Source organism: Triticum aestivum, chromosome 1B, assembly GCF_018294505.1.
Source record: "Triticum aestivum cultivar Chinese Spring chromosome 1B, IWGSC CS RefSeq v2.1, whole genome shotgun sequence".
NCBI lineage: Eukaryota > Viridiplantae > Streptophyta > Magnoliopsida > Poales > Poaceae > Triticum > Triticum aestivum.
Window position 1 is genome coordinate 212,448,910 of NC_057795.1, and position 18,815 is coordinate 212,467,724.

The window sequence follows — 18,815 nt, forward strand, 5'->3', positions numbered from 1 at the left end:
GAGTTTTTTCCAATTTTGTTTGGTTCACGTTCATGTAAAGGAATCGATTGCCATTGCTCTACTCTTCCTGCTCGGCCCTGCTGCTTGTCGGCTGCCATCCTTCGCGTAGAAGGAATGCTCTTGCTCGAAACCAGCCAAGCAGGATCTCAAACTCCATCGTCCGTCCCCGAGATCAAGCGCCGCCAGTTGCTCGGATCTTGTGCACCGCTGGTCATCCGCGAAATCAAGTGCCGCCGGCTGCTCTGGTCTTGTGCGCCGCCGGCCGTCCCCAAGCATGTGCGCCGCCGCCGGCCGCCTCCGATGTCAAGCGCCGCCAGCCCTTTCCGATCACAAGCATCGCTGGATGCTCTGATCTCGGGGAAGAGGAGGCGGCGGCGGACGACGAGGGGGTCGTGACGGGAAGGAGTGCACTTGAGGGAGGAGAGAGGAGGGGTTCGTACGGGGAGGAGTGTGCTCGGGAGAGGAGAGAGGAGGGGTTCGTGCGGGGAGGAGTGCGCTGGGGGGAGAGGAGGAAGAAGGGATCGTGCGGTGACGAGTGGGCTCGGGGAGAGGAGGGAGCGGTACCACGATTACCGGTGGAGGGTAGGCTGTAACGATCGATAACTGGGCTGGACCCGTTTACGGAGGGACGTGTTTACGGTGTCGATTAAACAAACACAAGTAACGTTTCGCTTTTACAACGTAAAGGGATGACGGGTAAAAATCTCCGAAACAAACACCTCCTTAATGCAAACCTATTTTACTAAGTCGTTTATGGGGACGTAAAACGATTTTACCGTTTAGGAAAGAAAACGTGCTCGGTCGGTGGGACCGACCTGGTTGTGACGACTGTGGCAACGCCCTTCACTTCGACTTACCCCTCTCCCCCTCTCCCTCGCTCTCCCCAAACCCGTGCTCGCATCGCGAGTCGCAAACCCCTCGCGGCCGCCGCAGGAAGCCGCGTCGATGGGCGACTACGGCAGCGCGATGACGCGGGGCAACGCGGACGGCGGCTCGCAGGGCCGCCCAAAGGGAGTGCCCCGCGCCAACGTCCAGCAGCTCAAGCTCGTAACCCGCCCTAAACCCTAGCCAACCCTATCTCTCCTCTCCGTCTCCGTTCGCTTGATTTCGATCTGAGATCTGGTTGGTTTCTGTGGAACAGATGGGGCAGGGCCACCCGACTGGTCTCACGCCGAACCTGCTCAAGCTGTTCGAGGCGCGGCCTATGCTCGAGCACAAGCCGCCCGTCCAGAAGCGCAAGTTGCCATCCTACACGGGTAAGCGATCGATTACTGCTCTCCTATCCCGCACAGCTATGGGTACTGCTGGCTTCCGAGATCAGTGGCTTAATTTATCTGTGACTGATTGATTTCCTGTCTTCCTGAATGCCGATGATTGTTGTTGCTGTTGTTGATTGGTTGAAGGGATGGCGCAGTTTGTGTCGCGGTTTGCCGAGCCTGGCGACCCAGAGTATGCGCCGCCTGTCCCAACGTGTGAGACTAAGGTATGGCTTCTTTGGTCCTCGGAATTACTATTTGCTAATGTTTGTGTATTGCAAGCGATACTTATTCCGATGTTTGGCCAATTGATCATAGTCATACACAGTAGCATACTACAGTAGACGCTAATGATGCACTGCTAGGTACTCTACTTAGGTTGGCAGGACGTTTGCTCGCTCAAATAATTGTTAACCGGGATTTTAACGAGTGTTTAAGTGGAACTGAAATTGTGTGGCGAGAGAAAAGAACAGAGGATAAATTTTTCCTGTCTCTACACATTAAACTTAAACATAACACTTTTGCGATATGAGAAAAAAGGTGTTCCCTCAGATTGTGCAATTCGTTCCGTTAACAGTGCACTTGAGCACTTAGTGGGCCATTGCAGTTGTTGCTGACAATGAATAATGAGGGAGCTGTATTATTACATATGTGAAATTTATAACTTTATGCGCTCGAAAAGTTTGCACACTTTCAACATGTTCCAGTGGAACAACTCAAAAAAGTAGTTTCTGGTTCTTATAACTATACCTGATATTACTAAGACATGTTGCATCTGAGCAAGAGTTTGGTTGAACTGTTTCCACTGTTGAGAAAGCAGTGTAGCACTACCTCAATTGAATATCTCGTTGATCTTGTTAATAGTGCGTCAAGTGTATTTTCTGTCTATTTTCATGCAGTTTGCCATTCATTCCCAAATTTGAGTTTTTTTTGTGTGTGTGTGCATATAGGCCGAAAAGAAGGATAGAATCAGGAAACTTAAGCTTGAGCAAGGGGCAGATAAGGTCGCCAAAGAGCTTCAGAACTGTGAGTTCCTTTTGAGCAATGTTACTCCTTGTTTCAGATGATTCATGTTGTAACATCATTTCTCATTCATCTCAAACATAGATGACCCACAAAGTGACCCCAATACCACTTCAGATCCATACAAAACACTCTTCGTTGCAAGACTTGTAAGTATTTGCTTGGTCATTCCTTTTAAAACTGCTAGGCATTATATTCTGTCTGTAACTTAGTGCTCACTGACTTCTTCAACCTCTGCAGAATTATGAGACATCTGAGAGCAGGGTTAAGCGGGAGTTTGAAGCCTATGGGCCTATTAAAAGGGTAGGTGCATGTGGTAAATCCCAGTACAGGTGGAGTTATTCCTCTTTGAATTGTATGTTGTTCAGTTATTGTGATCAGCAAGCCTCATGGGATGAAATTTCAAAGAAACAGTGGATCCGCTGCCACCATATATCTTCACTGTAGTTTTTGTGTGCCAAGGTGACTTTTGGACACACGGCGTTATACTTTTGGTCTATTTTAGCTACCACACAGAGCTAGAAGCTTCCCACAGCTCCCAAAGGATTGCCTATGAACTTCTGTTTGATCTTGTCGTTATTCTCGGAATATTACTTGGAGCCTTTGAGGTGTTCTTTATTTTTTCCTGGTGGAAAATAATGAAGAGCCTCTTATTTTATTTTATTTTTTTCAAAAATAGTACTCCCTGTATTTCAAACGACTTTGCGTATTAGTTTTGTACAAACTTTGACCCAATTTTGGTAGCAAAAAGTACCAACAACACAACACAATATAAATGTCATTAGATCCATCATGAAATATATTTTCATATTTGCCAATTCAATCAGTACTATTTTGTGTACCAAACAAAACATGCTTTTATTTGTTAAGTCGACAAGAGGTGGTGTAAGGCAGTTCTTAAGCAAAACCGGTCGAGAGAAAAAATCAGCAAAACTGAAAACAGGACGGAAGAAGTAACGTAAGACGGAACCTTTTGTATTTTCAAGTGGGAGAGATTATTTGGATTGTAGGTGTTGATATTTTTTTTCTACTAACTTGGTCAAATTTTACGAAGTTTGGTTTGGGACAAAACTAATGTGCAATGCATTGTAAAATGGAGGGAGTATCTGTAGAAGTCAAACTTGGCTTCTAAAAGCTGATACTGTATTTGTTGTGTTTTGCATGTGGATGCATACATTTTGTGACCGCCCTTCAGTAGCTGATGTTGTATGTGCTAAACAAATAAAATATTAATTAGATTCTGTAGGCGAAATTTTAATCGTGCGTCTAACATGTATTCATCTAAAAGTCATACAAAAGCTGAAGGAAATTTATGAGACATAATGGCATGTCATGAAATTTCTAAATCTGAATTTGACACATGGCCTGAGATATAAAGAAGTCGTGCTGTGAATAGTGCCAAGTTGGGTACTTCTACTCAATATTTGATCTGGTAATATTCAAAGTTGGATTTATTTTTCTTGTTCTAACATCAATAATTTGGATTTTTTTACTCCACATGATGTGCACGTGATGTCTATGTTGTAAATAAAAGGTTGGAATTTTTTAATGCTTTTAGAGGTCATTTGTAGGCTCAGGTGCACCAGGTACACCACAAGCCTAGGTGCACAAGATACACCATCGTATATACATGACTGTTTGTAGGTCTTTATACAATCTGTCCTTGCTATCCATCTTTAAACATGTGGGGATTTAGTGTTACCTATGAAATTGACACACTTAATGCTAAGCAGATAAAGTAACATAGATTTCAGACAGAATTTTCTGCTTCCTAGTAAATTAATTAGTCATTTATACTGAATCTTCGGTAAGCCAGTTTAATCTGAGATTCATTGATACTAACATCGATTACTTACTATTAATCGCACCAATCATGTAATTGTTTTCTGCTATTTCTCTTTTCTTCGCCCCGAAGATTAAGAACCAATTCGTAACTGTTGCTGCTATTTTCTTTTCTTGGCCACGGCTGAACAAAATACACACAACTGAGAGGGCAACTTGGTATAGTATTTACTATTTAAGTCTACAGTTATATATATATATATAGTTAGCCAGTTCCCTGGTAAGGGGATATCATCGTATTTTCCGACATACGCCAATCAGTCAGACTGCTTTTCCTCCAACTGTTGATCTGTGCTGGATTTCACTCCTCATAATGGAAGCTCTACATATGCAAGGTTAGCACGGCTGTTTTAGGCTTTATGCCTGTCTGTCGTGCAACATAGAACATGGAAAATTAACAAACTATTGTAGCGACAACAAATACTATCACTTTATCGTGAAGTCTGGTGCAACTCTCTTTTTTAGTAGTCCTTAATTACTATCTTTGAGCTTTCCAGGTACGGCTCGTAACTGACAAGGATACCAATAAACCTAGAGGATATGCATTCATAGAGTATATGCATACTCGGGATATGAAAAGTAAGTTTCGGGTTAGTAGATGTATGCTGGTTGGACACTCCTGCTGCATGTCTTAAATTTTCTATGCTAATTTGGCATGTCCCAGATGCTTACAAGCAAGCTGATGGGAGAAAAGTGGACAATAAGAGGGTACTAGTTGATGTGGAACGTGGTAGAACTGTCCCTAATTGGCGTCCCAGGAGATTAGGCGGTGGACTTGGATCAAGCAGAATTTGTGGTGCAAGTGCTGACCAGAAGCCGCCTGCCAGGTATTCTCTTATTTAAGACATGCCTTAGAGGAAGCTAGTGCTTCTATTTATTCTTGGAATGAGGTGACAAGTGAGACTGGGAATTAATCGACACCAAAGCTATTTTGTCATATGTTTCTTTCTTATTTTTCTTGTCCTTTTGTCTCTGTTTTCTTATCTACAGTATTGATCAGAAGTGAATTTAATATATTTTGGTACATTGCAATTTGATATTGCTATTATATTAACTTGGTAGTCGCATGTTCTGTTAGTGCAGTGAAGTTATATTTTGGGCGTTATCAATGTTGTCCTCTTATGTTAGAGCATCTAGTTGTTTTATGCTGCATGTTTCTGATTACCAGGGAGCCATTGAGTGTTGGGCGCCCCAGATCAGAAGAACCTAAGAGGGGTGATTCCCGCGTAGATAGGTGAGCCTCGGCAAATGAACTTTCTTCTGCTTTAGCATAGTGCTTTGTGTAAATGCTTATTTCTTACTTCACTATTGGTACAGAGATCGGGAGAAGTCTCGTGAAAGGGTACGGGAAAGAGACCGCGATGAAAATCCCCGTGAGCGTTCTCATGACAGAATACGTGAGCTTGATTCAAGGGAAGAGAGGCACCACCATAGAGATCGGGACAGGACTCGGGACAGGGACCGAGGAAGGGACCGGGAAAAAGACCATGGGCGTGACCGTGACCGTGATCGTCGGGACAGAGATAGGGATAGGGACCGTGGTAGGGATCATGATAGGGAGAAGGATCGTGGCCTCTCATGATCGTCACCGTGAGAGAGGCAGGGATCGCGAGAGAGATCATGAGCGTGCAAGTTACGAGCGTGACCGCGCTCACTTGAAGGATAGGGATGCTGAATACAACGGTGAGCCAAAGCATGACAGGAGCATGGCTGAATATGGGAAGCATTATGGCTCTAACCAGTATGAGCAACACAAAAGTTATGAGTCGTATTGCTATCAAGTTCAAGGCGGGCATGGGCATGAAACTGAAAGCTCAAAGCGACATGAGCATGAACACTATCAGGCACAACCCAACACAGAACCTGAAGGCCCTGAAGAAGGCGAGGCATATGAGGAAGGTGACTACCAGTATCACCAAGTAGCAGAAGAGCAAAAGACTGAAGCTTGATCACTGCAGTAAGTTTTGTAAACCCAAACCTTTTTCTTTTCTTCCAATGGAGATGATAATACTCCCCTGTTTAATCTTCCTGTCATTTCAGATGCTTTAGTTTTCGTGGGTGTGCTTTTCCGAAGGGAGGCACAAAGAATGTCAACTTGCTGGCTCGGATATGTGATGTTTTGTTTTATTCTGGTTGTCATCAGTGCAAATGTGGTCGCATTGTACGACAGACTGTTAACTATTTTGCCGCCCCCCCCCCCCCCCCCCCACAACACACACACATTTCGTACTCTGCCCTATCAACAGTTATCTCTTTTTGTTTTGTTGGTAACTTGATATGGATTTTTGTTTGAGCACTTTTGGATAGGTTCAGGTATCTCGAGTCTCCTGTAATTTTTACTTCAAATTAATCAATTGTTGGCGAGGACGCCATCTCTTATACGGGGCGTCCTCTAACCTGCCGCCATGATCCTGTGCCAGGCCTTACGCCCCTGCTTGGATTATCATTTTTCCCTCCTAAATACCCGTGAAGGTTTCTGTAAGAGCAATGCTAGACGTACAGGTAATTACGGGCAAAGTTCAATTACAGGCTGAGTTGGCTTAACAGAATTGGTAGAAGGAGAGTGAGGTGGGACCACCTCGGGTAGAAATCAGGGGGGGGGGGCGAAGAGATTTTAGGGAAGGTCCTGTAAATGCCTGTAAGAGCCCGTACGTCTAGGATTATTGTTTCTGTAATCACGCTTGTATTTCATCCTGTAAAAAAAGAACAGGGGAGGTGTTTTGTCCCCTGGTGCATTTGCACCTGGATGAACAGTAAAATAAAAAAAAATAGCAATTCCTTTAATAATAAACAGAAATTTTTGTAGATGTTTTGTTAGTGTTTCAAGCATGCTTCACAATTTTCATGTGAAACGAAGCATTTGTTGGTGAAAAAATAAATTTGGGTGTGACATTTTGGGTAATGTTCAATTTTATTTTCTTGCACATGCCAAAATGCAACCTTTTTGCCTAAAAATTTTCAGGTAGCATTTGGATTTGTCAAAGAACACACAAAAAAAATGTTGAGATTTTGTTGCAGCGTCAAATTGTTTCGTCAATATCTCAACTGTCCGGACGAATTTGAAGGTGAATCTAATTGGGTTGCAAAGAGCACGAAATCTACTTTCAAGTAAAGAAAGAATCACCCATCTGTGCTGTCCGAATCTGAGTCTTAGAACGTAAGAGACTTGAAATTAGACATGGCACAAATGTTCCATACCTTTATATGTGGATTGTACAAATGTCCAATACACCTGTAATTAGACATGACACAAATATCTGTGAAGTATTTTTGTCCTGGATAATATAAATAAATTATTGCAAAGTTTGCATAAATCACCTCACAAATATGCATTTATGTAATATTTTTGGTCGTATCCAAGGTAGTCATGTCCTCGTCATCCTCCCCTTCTTGAAAACAAAGCCATCTTCGGCGTTGCTTAATCTGAAATGTGGGACAAAGTGTACATGTTGTATATGTATGTGTCATCCATTTTTACTTCCCTTGTTTTTGCACATATGACACTTGTATACATGAGTAACTTTCATAGTTCATAAAAATATAAAGCCAAAATATTATCACAAGAAGTGGAAGGCATGAAAATATTGCAACTCAGTTTGCACATATAAGTGAAGCTCTTATTAATATCAAAAGATTGACAATGTTCATCATTAAACCATCCCAACATTGATGAATAAATCTTACTTGCATTAAATTTACATGCTACAACATGCTTAAATAAGCAAACATGCAATAAGTCATTTGACACAGAATCATCACCAAGATTAGAGGTCGTATCAAAATGATTAAACATTGGTTCTTTTGCACTAACAATTAATTCAACGGGTGCATTTAAAATTGTTGGTATTTTAGTCGTTTGATCACATGATGCATTCATGACAGTAACACGATTCTCTAAAATAAGTGGTGTGCTCAAATCAACGGGTAACTCAACACATGATGTATCCAAGCTAATTAGGCATGCCTTTACTGTTACCTTGTCGCAAAGACGTAGCTGATGTAGGTACGGACGATGACAATGTAAAATACACGTGAGATGATGTCGTGCTCACAATCTGAGGTGTGGTTCCTTTAGTAGGTGCAACGGTGGAGGAACCAACCGATGGTGGTGAGCATGAACTAGAATAGTAGTTGTTGTAGTCACCCAATGCATCCTCCAGTAGTTGTCTCTCAAAGGTACAAGCGTGAACATACATACCAGTAATGCAACGAGGAATATACTAAAATCTTGCGCGAATATCGTGGTTCAAACCACCAAAAAATCTATTCATTGTATCATCCTCAGATTCTTTTATGTCACAATGATGCATATAAGATTTGAACTCTTGGTAGTAAGCATGAACGGTATTACTGCCTTGTTTTAATTGTTCCAATTTGTGAAGCAATTCACGATGATGGTAAGGAGGAAAAAACTGTTGTCTTATTACAATTTTCAAATCTTTTCAAGTTGCGAGTTGATTATCAATGTTTTTCTTACAATGTACAGTCCACAAAAAAAACCCAGTAAATGCTCAAGTGGCAGCTCATACTCTCTCAAGTTCAGAAAAACCATGGCTAGCAAAAATGTGTTCTACCTCAAGCTCCCAAATTAGATAAATAGCAGGATTAAATCTACCCTCAAATGAGGGTAAGGAGATAACCTGACCATGTGCTTGTGTGTGTTGTCCCACCTCTCCTGATGATGAAGATGTATCTGTCGTCCAAGAACTTCTATCTCCGGAACCTGTCATGATTAGTAGAAACAAGAAACAAAATTCGAGAATAATGTTCCTATGAACTACTAGGATTTGGTGGTAAAGCGCTCGCAGTAAAGCAAATATCAATATCTTGCAAGTTCTTACCATGCAGCAGGTGGTGACAGTCAACCAGCGGTATCAAATAACTCCGAAGATTGAGTAAAGCGATTGTCAGGGGAATGTACATATACATGGTGTAGAAATATGTGGAGCTTGGAAGGCTAAAATATATGGTAGCAAAATATTATCAATAATCAATTCAGAGATGCAATATCGAATAAACACTCAACGACGGTACTGTACTGGTCCTAGGCTAGCCCGGACTAGAGACACGAGCCTAGGACACTAGTGAGGTCATGGCGTGGCACAACTAGCATCAATAAAGGATATGAAGTAGCTCTCGACAGCAAGATATAAGTGAAGATCACAATGACAGTAAATATAATAATGAGAAACAACTGCCAAGCACGATATACCAACAACTCCCTCTCCAACTTTTCTTTGGAAAAGTTTGTGCCAATTTTCTGATCATTTTTCTATAGAATGCTATTGACTCAAGCTTTCAAATGCCAAAAAGGGTTTTTTACATCTGTGCCCCTGGTTCCTTAGCTGTACTCATTCATCCCCAAACTCTTAATTTTTGCTCACTTTTCCCCACTCCCTTGGCTGAAACTCTCACAAATGTGCAAACGAGATGTTGCCGTCGGGTCAATGACTTGATCGTTAACTTTGACTAGTGGGGCCGCATAGGCATGCATGCAACTGACCGCGGTTGTGGGGTAGCACGTGTCCCTGGAACATGCCAGAAACGTCCCATTGTATAAGAGGGGAAACTGCGTAGCCCCTACCATTTTCCCCCAAATCCCCTCCCTGTCGTATCGTCTCCCTCTCTCCCACTGCGTCGTCTCGCTCTCCTCCACCGCACCGTCTCGCTCTCCCCCATCGCATCCTCGTCCTCACCTTCATTGCCTCCCTTATGGCGGACGCTCGTGGAGACGCCGGTGCAGCGACCGGAGATCTGTAGGGCGCGGTGACCGCGACAGCAGATGCAGTGCAGGACGTTGGCGGCGTCCACGGTGGTGCGGGGAAACTCGCAACCGTTGTCGCGGCTGTGGATGTGGAGAAGAAGGTGGCGGGCTCCGCCTCGGCGCTGCCGGAGCTGAAGGTGACGACGTTGAGTGGCGCAGGCCATCCAGATGTGCAGCCTGGCGAGGAGAAGGTGGTACAAGAGGTATTTCCATTTGCTTGTACCCTAGTTGCAATATTTAGATTGTAGAGTTAGTCCCTAGTTTTATTGGTTGGTTTGTGATTCGTAGGGTAGTACAGATGGTTGGAGTAGTTGGTTTGAGGGATGGGGGTTTTCTGTATGGTTTTTTTGGATTACATTCATTGCAAAAATGCTATACAGATCTTAATGAGAGATAGGGATGTATGCTTAGATTTGTTTTTGAATGCTAGATAGATTGGGGTTTTGAATGCTACAGACATGTAAGCTTAGATTTGTTTTTGAATGCTACACATATTGGTGTTTTGAATGCCATATGCCCAAATGGAATGCATTAATTTTGATGTACCTATCCATTGATTAAGAGCTTACTTGATTCATTAGTATGTAAATTTGTCCACAATATGTAGTTACATTAGCTTTGTTGTTCAGTGTGTGTGCATGACAATGGAAAATGCAAATAGGATCATAGTATGGATAATATGATCAATGTGTCATGTGTGCATATCTAAATTACCAGTTAGCTTCTGTATTTACTAGCAATGGATGTAATTGTATATTCAGGAGGATGATTCTATGGGGAATAAGAGGAAGCTGACACTTGCTGGGTTCGACCCGTACGATCCAGAGCACAGTGACGACGAAGAATATGAGCTAAGCCTACTTGAAATTTAGATTGTTCATTTAGTTCCTTTGACATGGTGTATATGAATCTATAATGTATTAATGTAATTCATTCATGTGTGCAGTATGATTCTGAAGAAGATGTGTACAAAGGCAACGTCGCGTCTTTCACAGCGAAGGAGGTGGAGAAGATCAAGGCCAAGGGAGTTGCTTCCTTCTACAACCGCAAGATCAAGAAGTGGCACTACCCCTACTGCACCAGCAAGCCAAAGCCAAAGGATGGCCACTTCGACCACCTTGTGTCTCATGCAGAGGATGTAGCGATTCGCGAGGAGGAATATAAGATTAGGGGCAGCATGTTGCCCTCGCGAATGTAATGCCCCGAGACCGATGCGCCAGGCGTATTCCAGTTATTCGTCGTCGTTGCCATGTCATTATCTTGCGTGCTGCACTTTGCCATGTCATCATGTGCATTTCATCTGCATGTTTTCCAAAGCTTGCATCCGGTCTTTTTCTCCGTTGTCCGTTTCGGGTTCCGACACTCGCATGCACCCATCGCACATCCTAGATCTTGTTTTGTGAGCCGCATGAAAACGTTCTCGGAATGGCCCGAGAGTTGATGACTGGTCTTGGTATATCACCGGTAGACCGCCTGTCAAATTTCATTCCATTTGGAGGTCGTTTGATGCCCCAACGGTTACCGCATTAACTGCCAGACCCCTTTTCTCTTTGCAGCCCAACACCCCTCCACAGAGCCCACCTAGCCCATCTAAACCCCCTCCATGATCTCCGCCGTTGGATCACGATCGTGTGGGCGAAAACCGCTCCTCAATAGCCCTCTCCTAGCTCCCTCTACCTATAAAAACGTCTCCCCCTTCCTAAATCTCAGCAAACCCTAGCCTACCTCCTCCTCCATGCGCCGGACATGTCCACCCACCGGACGCGTCCATTGCCGCTCCTAGGCCAATCGCGCGCCACCACATCGCCCTGCCTCTCCACCCCGCCGCCGCGGCCCTAGAGGCCCATCGCGGGCCCGTCCGGCCCCGAACGCCGCCCCGTTCGCCCGCCGCGGCCCGACGCCGCGCCTGACCCCGCTGCCCGCTGCTCCGCGCGCCGCGGCCTCGCCCCGCCGCCACCGCAGCGCGCCTCCGCCGCTCTCGACCCCGTCGCCTCCACTGCCCCGCGCCCGACCCCGCCACTTCACGCTGCCAGCCCGCCGCCCGCGCATGCCGCCGCCTCGCCCCAGCCGCCCACCGCCGAGCCCCGCCGCCGCACGCCGCCAGCCCCACCACCCGCGCATGCCGCCTGCTACCTCTTGAGCACTGCGTTGGATTTCCCCGAAGAGGAGAGGATGATGTAGCAAAGTAGCGTAAGTATTTCCCTCAGTTTTTGAGAACCAAGGTATCAATCCAGTAGGAGACCACGCACAAGTCCCTCGTACCTACACAAAACGATAGCAACTCACAACCAATGCTTAGGGGTTGTCAATCCCTTCACGGTCACTTACGAGAGTGAGATCTGATAGAGATAATATTTTCGGTATTTTTGATAGATAGATGCAAAGTAAGAAGTAAAAGGCAAAGTAAAACAAAGCAAGTAAATAAAGTGATAGAAATTGATATGATGAGAATAGACCTGGGGGCCATAGGTTTCACTAGTGGCTTCTCTCAAGAGCATAAGTATTCTACGGTGGGTGAACAAATTACTGTTGAGCAATTGACAGAATTGAGCATAGTATGATTATATGTAGGCAATGATCATGTATATAGGCATCACGTCTGAGACAAGTAGATCGAAACAATTCTGCATCTACTACTATTACTCCACTCATCGACCGCTATCCAACATGCATCTAGAGTATTAAGTTAAAAACAGAGTAACGCCTTAAGCAAGATGACATGATGTAGAGGGATAAATTCATGCAATATGATAAAAACCCCATATTGTTATCCTCGATGGCAACAATACAATACGCGCCTTGCAACCCTTTCTGTCACTGGGTAAGGACACTGCAAGATTGAACCCAAAGCTAAGCACTTCTCCCATTGCAAGAACTACCAATCTAGTTGGCCAAACCAAAAAGGATAATTTGAAGAGACTTGCAAAGATAACTCAATCATACATAAAAGAATTCAGAGAAGAATCAAATATTTTCCATAGATAATACTGGATCATAAACCCACAATTCATCGGTCTCAACAAACACACCGCAAAAAGAAGATTACATCGAATAGATCTCCACGAGAGAGGGGGAGAACATTGTATTGAGATCCAAAAAGAGAGAAGAAGCCATCTAGCTACTAGCTATGGACCCGAAGGTCTGAAGTAAACTACTCACACTTCATCGGAGGGGCTATGGTGATGATGTAGAAGCCCTCCGTGGTGGATGCCCCCTCCGGCGGAGCTCCGGAACAGGCCCCAAGATGGGATCTCGTGGATACAGAAGGTTGCGACGGTGGAATTAGGTTTTTGGCTCCTGTTCTGATCGTATGAGGATACATAGGTATATATAGGAGGAAGGAGTACGTCGGTGGAGCGTCAGGGGGCCCACGAGGTAGGGGGCGCGCCTAGGGGGGGGGGGTGGTGCCCTCCACCCTCGTGACCGCCGCTGGCACTGCTTGGAGTAGGGTCCAAGTCTCCTGGATCACGTTCGGTTGGAAAATCACGTTCCCGAAGGCTTCATTCCGTTTGGACTCCGTTTGATATTCCGTTTCTTTGAAACACTGGAATAGGCAAAAAACAGCAATTCTGGGCTGGGCCTCCGGTTAATAGGTTAGTCCCGGAAGTAATATAAAAGTGGAAAATAAAGCCCAATATAGTCCAAAACAGTAGATAAAGTAGCATGGAGCAATCAAAAATTATAGATACGTTGGAGACGTATCAGGCATCCCCAAGCTTAATTCCTGCTCGTCCTCGAGTAGGTAAATGATAAAAAAGAATTTTTGATGCGGAGTGATACTTTGGCATAATTTCAATGTAAATCTTCTTAATTGTGATATGAATATTCAGATCCGAAAGATTCAAGACAAAAGTTCATATTGACACAAAATAATACTTCAAGCATACTAATCAAAGTAACCATGTCTTCTCAAAATAACATGGCAAAAGAAAGTTCATCCCTACAAAATCATATAGTTAGGCTATGCTTCATTTTCGTCACACAAAGATGTTCCCAACTTCTATACCCCCGATGACAAGCCAAGCAATTGTTTCATACTTAAATAATCTCAAACTTTTTCAACCTTCACGCAATACATGAGCGTGAGCCATGGATATAGCACTATGGGTGGAATAGAATATAATGATGGGGATTGTGTGGAGAAGACAAAAAAGGAGAAAGTCTCACATTGACGAGGCTAATCAACGGGCTATGGAGATGCCCATCAATTGATGTCAACATGAGGAGTAGGGATTGCCATGCAACGGATGCACTAGAGCTATGAATGCTCAACAAAAGAAAACTAGTGGGTGTGCATCCAACTTGCTTGCTCATGAAGACCTAGGGCATTTGAGGAAGCCCATCGTAGGAATATACAAGCCAAGTTCTATAATGAAAAATTCCCACTAGTATGAAAAGGACAACTTTATGAGACTCACTACATGAGGAACCAGGTGCTACTTTGAAGCACAATATATGAGACTCACTACATGAGGAACAAGGTGCTACTTTGAAGCACAAGTGTGGAAAAAGAGATAGTAGCATTGCCTCCCCCTTTTTTCCTTTTTTGGGCCTTTTTTTCTTTTGGCCTTTCTTCTTTATTTATTTATTTGGGCAATGCTCTAATAATGATGATCATCACACTTCTATTGATTACAACATAAGGATTACAACTCGAAACTTAGAACAAGATATGACTCTATATGAATGCCTCCGACGGTGTACTGGGATGGTGCAATGAATCAAGAGTGACATGTATGGAAAATAATGCATGGTGGCTTTGCCACAAATACGATGTCAACTACATGATCATGCAATGGCAATATGACAAAAGTAATGTATGTCATGATGATGATGATGGTGGAAGTTGCATGGCAATATATCTCGGAATGGCTATGGAAATGCCATGATAGGTAGGTATGGTGGCTGTTTTGAGGAAGATATAAGGAGGTTTATGCGTGATAGAGCGTATCGTATCACGGGGTTTGGATGTACCGGCGAAGTTTGCACCAACTCTCAAGGTGAGAAAGGGCAATGCACGGTACCGAAGAGGCTAGCAAAGGCGGAAAGGTGAGAGTGCGTATAATCCATGGACTCAACATTAGTCAAAAGAACTCATATACTTATTGCAAAAATTTAGAAGTCATCAAAAATCAAGTATTACGCGCATGCTCCTAGGGGGATAGATTGGTAGGAAAAGACCATCGCTCGTCCCCGACCGCCACTCATAAGGATGCACAAGCCAGGTACACTTCATGTTTCAAATTTGTTACACAAGTTTAACCATACGTGCATGCTATGGGACTTGCAAACTTCAACACAAGTATTTCTCAAATTCATAATCACCCAACTAGCACGACTTTGATATTATCACCTCCATATCTCAAAACAATTATCAAGCATCAAACTTATCTTAGTATTCAACGCACTCAAAAGAAAGTTTCACATATCTTGAACACCAAGTATATTAGCATTAAGCAAATTATCATGCTATTAAAGACTCTCAAAATAATCTAAGTGAAGCATGAGAGATCAATAGTTTCTTTAAAACAAATCCACCACCATGCTCTAAAAGATATAAGTGAAGCACTAGAGCAAAAATTATCATGCTCAAAAGATATAAGTGAAGTATTATGAGCAAAACTATCAAGCTCAAAAGATATAAGTGAAGCACATAGAGTATTCTAACAAATTCTAAATCATATATGGCTCTCTCAGAAGATGTGTACAGCAAGGATGGTTGTGGTAAACTAACAAGCAAAGACGCAAATAATACAAGACGCTCCAAGCAAAACACATATCATGTTGGTGAATAAAAATATAGCTCCAAGTAAATTACCGATGGAAGTGGACGAAAGAGGGGATGCCTTCCGGGGCATCCCCAAGCTTTGACTTTTTGGTGTCCTTGGATTATCTTGGGGGTGCCACGGGCATCCCCAAGCTTAGGCTCTTGCCACTCCTTGTTCCATAATCCATCAAAAGAATTCACCAAAAACTTGAAAACTTCACAACACAAAACTCAACAGAAATCTCGTGAGCTCCGTTAGAGAAAGAAAACAAAAGACTACTTCAAGGTACTGTAATGAACTCGTTCTTTATTTATATTGGTGTTAAACCTACTGTATTCCAACTTCTCTATGGATTATAAACTATTTTACTAGCCATAGATTCATCAAAATAAGCAAATAACACATGAAAAACAGAATCTGTCAAAAACAAAATAATCTGTAGCAATCTGTAACTAACGCAAACTTCTGGAACTCTGAAAATTCTACCAAAATAGGAAGTCCTGGAAAATTTGTTTATTGATCGTCATCAAAAAGAATCAACGCAAAAGCACAATTTTGTGATTTATCATACCTAAATCCGTGCGTGCAAAGTTTCTGTTTTTCAGCAGAATCAAATCAACTATCATCGTAGGTTATCCTATAGGTTCTACTTGGCACAAACACTAACTAAAACATAAAACCACATCCAAACAGAAGGTAGATGGATTATTTATTCCTAAACAGAAGCAAAAACAAAAAACACAAAATAAAATTGGGTTGCCTCGCAACAAGCGCTATCGTTTAACGCCCCTAGCTAGGCATAAAAGCAAGGATAGATCTAGGTGGTACCGTAATAATAAGATAGATCTTGAAAGCTCATCTCGTATTCTCTACATTCGGCAGCAAGTTTCCTTTGAGGCAAGCAAAAGTAATCAAAAGGGCTGAATTTAGCGGGACAAAAATCCCCAAGGTCAATCACGGGAGGAACGGGTTCCTCCCTTGGCCCTTCATAGTGCACAACTATTTCATCAGTGAAAGCATTCTTTTGGCAAAATCTTGTGAGCCTATACTCGAGAGAGTATCCTAGCTTATTATTTCTAAGGGCAAAATCATTATTAAGCTCGTTAATGCAATCAACCAAAACATTGATAGGGACCTTTTTTCTAAGGTTTTCATTAAAAGCGACATAGTCCGAAGATTGAAAACGTCTAATTTCCTCTTGATCATAGAGGATTGCTTCTATGGGTGGACGACCGGCGTCCACCCTATAGTGTGCAAAGATTTCTTTGGCTTCTCTTATGATAAATCTAAATTCATGATCCAAAAAGATAGTAGCGGCACGCTTAACAGAAGAGTGCTCAATATTAGAGAATCCTAAGAAAATTCTCTGTATGCAAGGGTGCATATGCATAAATTGTCTTTCAAGTTCAATCACAAGCATAGATATAGCATCCGCAAGACTACTAGTTCTATGAAGAATAGAACAACCCATGGAAGGTAAGGCACCGGCACAAGTAAAGAAATCTTGGATAACACCCTTGCCAATGATGTTACCACTACCGATTCGATACTTTTTAGTATGCAAGATAGGGGGTTCATCGACCGGAGCCTCGGGGTTTTCTGTGTTATCATTAATGTCCATATCGACGATAATCTCCCCAATTTCAGACATAGCAGCAACAAAAGCAAGGCGGAAGAAAGCGAACAAAAAAGGGAAAGGAGGAGATTGGGAAAGAGAGGGCAAATAAAATGGCAAGGGTGAAGTGGGGGAGAGGAAAACGAGAGGAAATGGCAAAGAATGTAGTGCGAGAGATAGGGATTGCGATGGGTACTTGGTATTATTGACTTGCTTGCGTGAGCCTCCCCGAAAACGGCGCCAGAAATTCTTCTTGCTACCTCTTGAGCACTGCGTTGGATTTCCCTGAAGAGGAGAGGATGATGCAGCAAAGTAGCGTAAGTATTTCCCTCAGTTTTTTAGAACCAAGGTATCAATCCAGTAGGAGACCACGCACAAGTCCCTCGTACCTACACAAAACAATAGCAACTCGCAACCAACGCTTAGGGGTTGTCAATCCCTTCACGGTCACTTACGAGAGTGAGATCTGATAGAGATAATATTTTTGGTATTTTTGATAGATAGATGCAAAGTAAAAAGTAAAAGGCAAAGTAAAACAAAGCAAGTAAATAAAGTGATAGAGATTTATATGATGAGAATAGACCCGGGGGACCATAGGTTTCACTAGTGGCTTCTCTCAAGAGCATAAGTATTCTACGGTGGGTGAACAAATTACTGTTGAGCAATTGACAGAATTGAGCATAGTTATGAGTATATCTAGGCATCACGTCCGAGACAAGTAGATCGAAACGATTCTGCATCTACTACTATTACTCCACTCATCGACCGCTATCCAGCATGCATCCAGAGTATTAAGTTAAAAACAGAGTAACACCTTAAGCAAGATGACATGATGTAGAGGGATAAATTCATGCAATATGATAAAAACCCCATCTTGTTATCCTCGATGGCAACAATACAATACGTGCCTTGCAACCCTTTCTGTCACTGGGTAACGCCACCGCAAGATTGAACCCAAAGCTAAGCACTTCTCCCATTGCAAGAACTACCAATCTAGTTGGCCAAACCAAAAAGGATAATTCGAAGAGACTTGCAAAGATAACTCAATCATACATAAAAGAATTCAGAGAAGAATCAAATATTTTCCATAGATAATAGTGGATCATAAACCCACAATTCATCGGTCTCAACAAACACACTGCAAAAAGAAGATTACATCGAATAGATCTCCACGAGAGAGGGGGGGAACATTGTATTGAGATCCAAAAAGAGAGAAGAAGCCATCTAGCTATTAGCTATGGACCCGAAGGTCTGAAGTAAACTACTCACACTTCATCGGAGGGGCTATGGTGATGATGTAGAAGCCCTCCATGGTGGATGCCCCCTCCGGCGGAGCTCCAGAACAGGCCCCAAGATGGTATCTCATGGATACAAAAGGTTGCGACGGTGGAATTAGGTTTTTGGCTCCTGTTCTGATCATACGGGGATACGTAGGTATATATAGGAGGAAGGAGTACGTCGGTGGAGCGTTAGGGGGCCCACGAGGTAGGGGGCGCGCCCAGGGGGGGGGAGCCTTCCACCCTTGTGACCGCCTTTGGCACTGCTTG

The 18,815-nt window shown here is 43.2% G+C and overlaps 1 pseudogene; it reads left to right on the forward strand.

Moving 5' to 3' along the window:
* Positions 1 to 851: 851 nt before the first annotated feature.
* LOC123116517 (U1 small nuclear ribonucleoprotein 70 kDa-like) lies at positions 852 to 6,527 on the forward strand (annotated as a pseudogene).
* The last annotated feature ends 12,288 nt before the right edge of the window (positions 6,528 to 18,815 follow it).